Source organism: Arachis ipaensis, chromosome B08 (genome assembly GCF_000816755.2).
Source record: "Arachis ipaensis cultivar K30076 chromosome B08, Araip1.1, whole genome shotgun sequence".
Classification (NCBI taxonomy): Eukaryota; Viridiplantae; Streptophyta; class Magnoliopsida; order Fabales; family Fabaceae; genus Arachis; species Arachis ipaensis.
The window spans coordinates 15,199,605-15,210,913 of NC_029792.2; the positions used below are offsets into that span (position 1 = coordinate 15,199,605).

Genomic DNA, 11,309 nt, shown 5'->3' on the forward strand with positions numbered 1-11,309 from the left:
CTGTCGATTTTTTAAAATGCTAATAAAATCGACGGCTTTCATAGCCGTCGATAATAATCTAATAAAATCGACGTCCATTCCGTCTGTAATATGGGTGTGAGAATTTTACATTCTTAATAAAATCGACAACATTGCCGTCGATATTATTATTTAAAATCGACGTCCTCTCTGTCGATAATTGATTTAATAAAATCGACAGCCTTTTTGTCGATATTTAACTTAATAAAATCAACAACACTACTGTCTATAATATGTTTAATAAAATCGACACTGTTACCGTCGATATTTAACTTAATAAAATCAACATCATTGTTGTCTATAATATGTTTAATAAAATCGACGCTAAAGCCGTCGATATAAGCTTGAATAAAATCGACAACATTGCTGTCGATTTTAATAGTTATATGTTTTAATTTTTTTTTCTATTTGAAAAATAGTAAACCGTTAATATAAATAAACTTTTAAATATAAAATAAAATTTAAACAGAATATTAGATAACAAGACAAATAAATTAATTATATAAATAAATAAATAATGTGGGGTCCAGCAAATGGGCCAAGGAAATCAGTTAAACTCCCTCTTCCAAAGAAATAATTGATGATTGCTTTGTTTTCATGTGTGGGATGGGAGATATGTTATGTGCAGTTCCCACTTCCCACTGTGCTTGCTAGCAAAACAAAAAGCTCTCATCTTTGTATATTTGGAAAATAGCAGCTTGATGATATCAGCATGAAGTGTGATGATGATCCATATACTGTGTCCTTTCTATGTATAGTGCATGCAAATACATATTATTTATTTTATCAATTTATATTCAAATTCTGTATAATATAAATATAAGTTACAAATTCTATAAGCAACTTACTAAGCGTAACCTCGCTTCTGGAAAGGTGGTGCCTCCTGCAGTGTGAAGAGAAGTACCTCGAGTCGATTTCCTGGCAGCTGTATTTCTCGCCTGTAATTGTCTATAGGCATCAGTGTTCCAACGTCTCATCAATTCACCAAGAACTTCTAGTGGGATCCAATATGGACGGGCACCTTTTTTGCGAATGGCATGGAGCATACCTCTCAAGCGCTTGGCAGCCCTAAACCTCCAAGCTTGATAGATATCATCCTCTTCCGTATCAATAATGTCAAAGCATTTCTATTTTAAAAAAATCATTGGAATAAAATTTAGCCTCTGAACATATACAAATTTATTTTGCTGATAAATAAATAACAAGTAATGCTGAGTTTAACAAGTAATAATAATCTAAAGATATCAGAATTCTCTCTAATAGCAAAATTATGTAAAATATCTCTGATTTTATACCCAGCATCCTACTAGCAAGTGACAATCGTGAATGGATACAATTTTCCCACAAGGGTTTACTAACTGAATCTAAGAGGTCATAAAATCTCTTGGCATCTCGATTTGGTTCCTCCACTGTTGGTTGCATGTACATGTGAAACTCAGGTTGCAAAGCATCAACAACCATCTCATGATAACGATCAAAATTTTCTTCCCATGTAACACCACCTAATTCAGAGCTACTTTCAATATCTTCTTCTATCCTAATCTGATTCTCTGTGGGTATCTCTTCTCCATGCTCTGTCCAAACCCAATAATTAGGTTTAAACCCATGAGTATATAGATCAATCTTAATGTCGATCAACTGTTTAAACGTCCCACATTGACATCTGGCACATGGACACCTAACTAAATCTCCTCTGAAAATTCATGAGTTCTAGTACACACATCCACAAATTCATTTACCCCTTTAATAAAACTGGGTTTAAGACCCCGCCTCTGATCATATGTTCTATCATACATCCAACTTCGGTTATGGTTTTCCATTATTAATGAATTTAATTTCCTACATATCAAAGGGATAATATTCACTTTTTAATTTTTTTATTCAACGAGAAACCACAACAAATAAATCTTATCATCAATATAATTTATACTTTCACTATGAATGGTTTACACAAACAAGCATACATAAGTAAGTATAGATAAGCATGCATAATAAATAAAAAAGTAGAAGGTTAATGAAGATAAAGATAAAATAAAACTCAATAGTTTAATAGTGATAATAAATAAATAAAAAAGTAGAAGGTTAAACCTTGAATACCTTTTTTGGGAGTCTTAAACTCTACCAATACTTTGTGATAGTGTATATGCTGAAGAACCAAATACTCCACTATTGTTTCTTTGATCAAAAGATTCTATTGACCCACACCACTACAATTCCCACTGTGAAATGCTGCATAGAAATATCAAATATTGCAAAAGAGTATATCAGAATCTTGAGTTCGGTAGCAGAAAACTGAATATTCTTTCAATATTGATGATTTCTCATACTTCACAAAGAAGTAGAAAACTAACTAAGCTCCAAGAAGCTAAACCAGAAAACAGAATCAGCTAGTAACAAAATGCTTAATCAGTAACCGAATATCATAACAAATTGCAAAATCAACACATGAAGAATAAGCAGAAGTTGGCAATTGCTAATACCTGAGCTGAAATTACAGCAAGCAATAATTGAAGAAATGAAAAGGGTAGTGTACCTGGTCATAAGAAACCCTAACTTTGCAGCACCAGAGAGAGAGGGAATCTTTTAAGAAAGCTGCTTCAAATGTATATGTTGTTGTTAGAAAATCAAAATATATAGTTAGGAATAGGGAATCATTGCAATCTATAGATATAACTCTAGATATAACTCTAAATTTCCTGCTAGTTTCAAGGATAAATAATTGTATATCTTCATGAAGCAAACATACAAATTGAATATTATTCAGAAATATACAAGTAATTTGACGTGGGATGACTTTATAAAGTAGTTGAAAACCAAAATGAGATACAGTTGAGCACCTTAGCAAAATGTGTTTTTAGTGATAAAAATCGACGGCCTGTTTGTCGATTTTATTCAAATTTATCGACGACAAAGGTGTCGATATTTTAAATAATAAAATAGACGACAAAATCGCCAATTTTAATATAAAAAAAACAACACATATAGCGTCTATTATATAAATTAAATTTAGACCTTCTATGCCATTTTAGAAAGTAATCTAGATCGTTCAAATTTATCGACGGCAGTGTTGTCGATATTTAAAATAATAAAATAGACGACACGTTCGTCGATTTTAATATAAAAAAACAACACAAATGGCGTCTATTATATAGATTAAATTTAGACCATTCATCCCATTTTAGAAGGTAATCTAGACCGTTCAAATTTATCGACGGCAAGGTTGTCGATATTTAAAATAATAAAATAGACGCCATATTCGTCGATTTTATTTTCGACTGCTGGTTCGCCTCTAATATGACGATAATAGGGAAATAAATTAATGCATTATAAAAATATCGACGACAAAGCCGTCGATTTTAATATTTTTATTTTTAATTATTTTTTCTAGTAATATCGACAGCAAGCCGTCGAAAATTATCGACGGCAGAAATAGCCGTCGATTTTTGCCGTCGATAAACACGCTTTTTCTTGTAGTGAACTGAACCACAGCGAAGTGGATTATTGTTTTGAATCCAATGAAGTCCTTGAGGTATCGTTCAATTCCAGTTAATATTTTCGTTAGTAGTTTATGATTGTGTAAGTGAATAATGTTGTGAACCTTGCTTGTGAAAATTGCTGTTTATTGTTGATTGTTTGAATTGAATGTAATGTAGTAGTTCTGATGAATTTGTTGCATTTTATATCAGATTTTTCGGTGTAAATCAGAAATATTTTGGTGTATTAGGGGAGCTTTTCGGTGTATCTACAGGTTCTGATTTTTTCAGTTGAACGAGGGTGAATTGTATTATTGTTTTGAATCGAATCAAGTAGTGAGGTGTGGTTTAAATCTAGACAATGTAGTTTGTTTATAGATTATGATTCTATAGTTGTAGTTGCATTCTATAGTTTATCCTAGCTTTAATATAGTGTATTGTGGACTATTTTGGGTGTATTTTGTAATTTTTTTGCGATGTTGATAAGCAGTTTATTCCCAAAGTTGGGATGAATTTTAACACGCTTGAAGATGCTGCAAAATTCTAGAAGGATTATTTGAAAGCTGCAGGTTTTTCTACAAGAGTTCAGAGCACAAATAGGAATGGAAATGAAATTAAGAACCAATTGATTACATGTAGCAGAGAGAAAAAATGAAAATAAAAAATATCTCCGACCGAGAAGACTAACCTCTCTACTGGTTTAAATTATTTTATAAGAATTTATATACACATATTGAAGGATATTGGTATTTGGATCATTTCGAAGGTCGTGTTGCATCATTCACATCCATGCTGTGCAAACAAGCAGAGATGCTTAAACAGCACAGGGAACTAAGCATGTCCGTGCGACGTACAATAAAGAATAATGAGGAAGCTGGAATCAGACCAAGAAAAATATACCAATCATTGATCACAGGAGCGGGGGTAACTGTGAGTTCAATTTTATCAAAAAAGATGTGAGAAATTACATCACGAGAGAAGTGCGGAATATTTCAAAACTAGAGGATGCAAAAGAATTCGGGAAATACTTATTAAGAATGAAAGAGAAGAATCAGAATTTCTTTTTCGATCTCGAACTCGAGGTTGATCAATCGATTAAGATTGCTTTTTGGGCCGACGCAAGGAGCAGGGCTGTCTGTGAGTATTTTAGAGATGTTATTTCATTCGATACCACTTATAATACAAACAGGTAATATGACGTTCTGGTTTATGCGTATTTGGTATTGTTTTCGGGGTAAATAGGTATTATTTCAGTGGATTTAACGTTTTTGTTTCTGTTTGGTTGTATTCAGGTATAATCTGGTTTTTGGTTCTTTTGTCGGGGTGAATCACCACGGTCAGTCAACACTTCTGGGATGCGCTTTGATGAAAAACGAGGATACTCAATCATTCAAATGGTTATTTGAATGTTGGTTTCGTTGCATGGGAGGAAATGCTCTAAAAGGCATTCTTACCGATCAATGCGCATCGATGCAAAGGGCCATCGAAGCTTGTATGCCCATAACGATTCATCGGTGGTGTATTCGGCACATCATGAAGAAGATTCCAAGCAAATTAAACGACTACAAGAGACATGAAAAAATTGAACATGAGATGAGTCATGTTGTTTGGAACTCTCTTAGTCTTACAAAAGAATCATTTAATAGGAATTGGAATGATTTTCTGATGAAGTACGGTCTTAGGGACAACAAGTGGCTTTCAGATAATATTTTTATTAGGATTTAAGTGATGCTGTTAATTTCAATACATGTTTTGCATCAGGAGCAAAGGTGTAAATTACATGTTTTTCAGTGTATGTTAGTTTTGATTTAGGTGTTTTGCAGAGCTTTTCGAAGATCGTCATTTAGAGATTCCAATTTATCTCGATCACCACTTCTAGGCCGGGATGAGAAGCACACAAAGGAGTAAGAGCATGTATGCTTTTTTTAACAAGTTCATTACGCAGAACATCTCACTTACAATTCATCAAACAGTACGATAATTGCCTAGGAAGCAGAGAGCAGAGAGAGAGAATCGGATGTTGCAGATTTTCATACCGTCATACCGTGTGCAACAAAATCCTCAATAGAAGTTCAGTTTCAACATGTGTATAGTCACGAGAAGTTAAGGAAAGTCCAAGCACAATTCAGAGGGAAGGTGAATTGCATCACAAGATCAACGCACTCCGCTCTAGGCTATACGGTATATGAAGTTTTAGAACAAATTTCCAACTCAACACTCAACAAGCATTGCTAAAGTACACATAGCCAATTCACATGAAGTATTTGCGAAATAAATTTTGCTACCATTTCGTATGTAGCACCCGCCAAATAGATCCAGGCGTGTCAGAGTCATTTCTGATGCGTCATCCGCAAAATGGGAGGGTCCCATTTTTGTTGTGTCGCTTGCGAAATGAAGGATCCCATGTCTGCTTAATCACCTGCGAAATGGGTGAAGCAGGAGAGTATACCAGAGAACAAGAGTATGAGAAATGAGTAGAGTAAAAATAAAAAGAGAAAATAAAGAATGAATTACAAAGTAGATGAGATTAATTTTTTTATGACAAACATATATAGCATGAATCTTAATTTAAAGAGAAAGAAGATGCATCTTGAAAAATAAAGGAAGAACAATATGGCATTAAAGGATGAAGAAGTCGAAAAAAGAAAAAACTAGGGCAACATATAATATATTGGGTTGTCATATATTAAATTACATTGGGCCTTATCCAATATTTTTTTAACACTATAACAAGAATAATAATACATGTATATTTAATGAAATTCAATTTTTACAGTTTAAAATTTCAATCTTGATTTATTATTAAAATGCTAATTTAAAAATTTATTAATATATTTTTATTATTAGTATTTTTTAATTTTTTAAATTCAAATTCTTTAATTAATAAAAAGAAAACAAACAAGAAACTGCTTAAGAAATGCAGTCCCGCTGAATACTACTCTCAAACTCCTTCTAAGGCAACAAAGCTCCACTTGGGGAGAAAGGGTCCTCATTACAGTTTTTGCCATGATGTCTGCTACTGTGTTTGCATCTCTCAAGATCAACTAGAGATCAGCACGCCATTTCCAATACATGATATCTCAGATTTTCAACACCAAAAGATCAATAAAACCAGAGCAATCCTGTAAATTATTAACAATAGTAAAGGCTTTCACACAGTCTGTCTCACATATAATATCTCTTTGTCCTGAATTCCAGGCTAAAAGAAAACCTCTCCAAATAGCAAACAACTCTCTTTTCAGAATACTTTGGAAGAAAATTGTATGTTCTTGTAATAACATGAATCCTTCTGAGATGATTTGTGATCAGCCTATACCTACAAGAGGGGGTCCTTGGAAGAATATTTGTCAAATACAAATCAGGGAGCCACAAGTGAGAGAGAAGATGATCAGAAGCTTGGTTATGGAACTAGGAGATGACAAGATAATTCGCTTCTGAGAGGATAGTTGGTTACCTTGTGATGCTCTGAAAGTTACTTTTCCAAGCCTTTTCTCGGTCTCAAAGCTTCAAGGATCTGTCATAGGGGATTGTGGGTTCTGAGATGGGTTAGAGTGGATTTAGAATTTTCAGTGGCGACGAGAGTTATTTCAATGGGAGCCGGAACTAGTAAACCAGCTTCACGCAGTTCTAAAATCAGTGAAACTGACAACTGAGAGAGAGGACAGAGTGGTATGGAAACTTAATAAAAAAAGGTGTTTATTCTACTAACTTCTTTGTGCAGGTATTGCAGGCAGAGGTAGGCAGATATCACAAGCTATAGCTTTACTAGTACTATTTGGAGAGGATTCATCCCACCAAGGATTGAGTTGTTTACTTAGTTTGCACTAGTTGATAGGGTGAATACAAGGGAAAGACTGTGTAGATTAGGTGTTATTGGCCAGAATGATAACATGTATGTTCTATGTCATAAGTCTGTTGAAACTGCTTTTCACTTGTTCATTGGTTGTGAGCTCACTTGGCAGGTGTGGTGTGCTTGGTTGTTCGCTCTTGGAAGGATATGGACTATTCCAGGTACGCTCAAGAAACACTATGAAAGTTGGACAGATATATCAGCGAGAAAGATGGAACAGAAGCAGTGGTTGGTTGGCTTTTTTGCAGTCATCTGGACAATTTGGCTAGAAAGAAATGATAGAATCTTCAAAAATCAAGGTTCAAGTGTGGTGGACATTATTAATAGATCCTTTACAAGTTACGATGAGTGGATTGGTGGTGAACCCTGTGGTTGTTGATGGCAATGCCGGAGATGGCTAGGGGTTGTTATTTTTAGCGTTATGAGTTTTTGTTTCTTTTCTTTTGCTCCACCTTGTTGTGTTGAGCTTTTTTACTTCGAAAAAAATTGTTCCCAGACAGCCTCATTGCCATCTTCCTTTCTAATCTCTACTTACACAGGCAAAATCAACCCGAGCACCATTGTCAGGATAGCTAGCATCACAATTAATCTTAAAGGTACTCACTGAGGGTGGGAATCCAAGAGCCACTTGTAACACCCTAGCACACAAAACTCTACTCTCGAGTCATAAAGTAGAGGTGGCAAGATATTACAACCCCTAAAAAGAAAATATATACATAATAATAGTTGAAAGGAATTTTATAACGAGGAGCCTTTGAAGGAAAGTTTAAAACAAAGGGCGCAACGCTCACGTAAACGGAAAACTTGTGTACAAAGAAACGTAAGATATATATGAATAATAAAAAGGAAGTGTCAAAAGATACAAAATATTCAAGCTCCAAGCTCAACCTGCAAAGCCAAGGTTGGCCAGAGAATATTTACATAAATATACATAACCTAAAATATCCCAAAACAGATAAAACAATAACCTGTTTCTCCACATCGACCTCTAAGAGGGACAAAATAAATTTAAACATACAAAGGAGAATCTAAATACATAATAATAAACATATAAGCTCAAAATACAGAGTCCCAAGATATAACACTTCGCTTGTAGAAAGAACTCCAGACGCTTGCCGAAGTGCCTCTCGACTTGCATTTGAAAACAACAACATATATATGTCCGGTTCTCAATATGGTAACAGTCCCCACATAACTAACATATAAGGTACTGGAAAAGCCGAAGGCAATCCTAGAAGCTAGAACTTCCGACAAAAGATTCAAACTTAAAACTAATCTTTATAACCATAAATAAGCCATAAACAAAGTGGGGTAGTTAAGGGTTCAAAACTCTAACTCAACCTAACTTGATTCTTTAGCTTCTCGCCTTCCTTCGTTCCTCCAGAACTCCATAGCACAGACAATCAAAATACAGACAAAGCAAACACAAGTAGAATACAATTACAGCAGGTAGCAAATTTAGCAAGTAGGCATAATAATCACATAGGCAAGCCCAATTAATGCAAAATCAAACAATACACACAAATGCATATGATGCATGCCTGTCCTATGGCTGATGATATCATCTGTCGCTTATATAGCCAACCCAACACGTCCTGGTAGCTAACCATGGACAGAAACACTCATTGCGGAGCAAGTGGGTTTGAGCTACAACCCCCTTGCTACTACCCGCTTAACCCAGAGCGAGTGGAAGAACCACTACTACCGCTACTACCCAAGCGGGTGTTTAAAAGTTCAACCTGGAGCAAGTGGAATAATCCACTACTGCTGCTACTACCCAGGCGTCACAATCACTAACTTGGAGCAAGTGGGACGAACCACAATTCTTGCTACTACTCAGGTATCACAAACATACATTTATTCATTCTTAATCAATTATCATTATTATCACATCTCTGATATTGACCCAGAGCAAGCGGGACGAATCACAATCCTTGCTATAGCCCAGGTATCATAAACAAGAATTTATCCAATCTCAGCTTAATCATTAATCATCGTATCATTATACATCATGAATTTAGCCACCACTCACAGTATATATAACATTACAACACTTCCTTATTCATCATCATCTACTTTACCTCTTTCTTCATCAACAAGTTATCTTCTTCACAGCCCTAATCATACTTCACTTACCTAAAAATCCACCTATCATGCTATAAACAAAATTTTTTAGGAGTTTTGGAAAAACCCAGAATAATGGTCCATACTGTAGAAATAATAAATTTTATTCAAAATAGTAGTTTCGGAGGGTAACAAGCTTATCGGGAAGTCAATTAGTGGAAAATAGAATGTTTGGAAAAACAGGACAGTGTGCGTACCTTTCTCAAGTTAGTTCAAGCCTATAACATCAAAGAATAAAAAATTTCAACACCCACACATTGAATTTTTGAAATTGGGGGGAGGAAATTTGAAACTGAAAATGTAATCTCCTTACCAAATTACTTACTGGGCTTTGTAGAGAATTCTGAGACGAACGCATGACCGCTGATGGCTCGTCAATCGAGACGCTCCGGATCAAAAGTTATGCAGATTTGAAATTAAGCCAAGGGTTTGGTGTTTTCTTTTGTTCTTTCCCCCTTCCCTTGTATTTTCAGCGTGTTTCCCCTCTTGTTTGGGGGAAGGAAGAGCTGAGCTCTTCATTTATTTGGTGATTGTGTTGGGCCTTGGGCCCAATACGGGCCCAGTTTGTCCGGTTCGGGCTGTTCGGCCAAATCTTGTGCTAAATTCTTTAAAATTAGTATCAAAATTCTTATTTTAATTAGCTCTATCTCATTAAACTATAAAATTAAAATTTTTAATTTTTAAATTAATAATTAATTTATTGGCTAATCAGTTACTAATTTTGCGGGTTTTACACCACTAATGGTGGAGGGGATAGATACTCATTGCAACTCAAAAATATTCCGGAGCTCTTTTTTCAAGGACAAAACCATACCTATCACCTTGTTTGTGGTCCAAGGTTCGTGGGGATGAAATATCTTATTATTCCTCAAATGCTAAATCCACGACAGACCAGAAAAGAATATAAAGGGGCGCTATTTGCTATTATGTAGAACCAACTTATCAAATCCACTAGTTGACCAGAAATTCCTAAAACTTGCCAAACTAGCTGGACTTTTAGACAATTTCGAATGCAATGTAAAGCCGATTCCTGACCTGAGAAACATCATGGACAGCTATCCGTATATGAAATGCACCTCCTAAAACAAAATACAGCAGTAGGAAGAGTCTCTCGAAGACATAGCCAGGACAAAAATTTGTGCTTTTTCGGAACATGTTGACGCCAAAGCCAAAGCCAGTTCTCCCTATCCTTCCAACTAAACATCTTCTTACTGAGTCACAAATAATCACTATGAGCATCATAAACCTTTGAAGCCGCACCAGTCCAACACCAACCGACCTCTGAACCAGCTTGAACATCCGGGTTGTAAGAGTTAATGTTGCTTTGCAGAGATTGATTCAAAGGAGAATAGATATTCTCAGGATTCCACTGTCCAGATGACCAAAGGTCCAAGATCCGGAGATGCGAATAAAAAATGTGAACATAATCCATCTCATGACACAGTCACCCCTCTCTTCTCCATTTGAAAAACTAAAAGTTCTGTTCCAAATCCCCAATGGACCAAATAAATTATTTTGTTTGTAAATTTTAAATTGTTATGTGATTGTATCTTTAGTATTTAAGTTTTTAAAATTTAAATTCCACTGTAAATTTAACATTTCAATTCCAGCTAAATATTTAAAATTTAACAATAATTAAAATATAACAATTTTAAATTTTAAATAGCTTTAAAATTTAACATATGACAACCTAATATATTATGTGTTTTCTTAGTTTTTTTTTTCTTCTCCTTCTTCCTCCTCTAGTGCTATTATTTCATTCCTTTCTTCTTCAAAATGCATCTTCTTCCTCTTCAAGTTAAAATTCATGTTATACATATTTGTTATAAAAAAAATTAATCTCA

The 11,309-nt window shown here is 34.8% G+C and overlaps 1 long non-coding RNA gene across 1 annotated transcript; it reads right to left on the bottom strand.

Moving 5' to 3' along the window:
* Positions 853-2,795, bottom strand: LOC110265401. The gene is made up of 3 exons (XR_002351557.1): positions 2,552-2,795; positions 2,116-2,247; positions 853-1,145 (listed from the first exon to the last, which is right to left on the bottom strand). It is a non-coding gene; the product is annotated as an uncharacterized LOC110265401 (long non-coding RNA).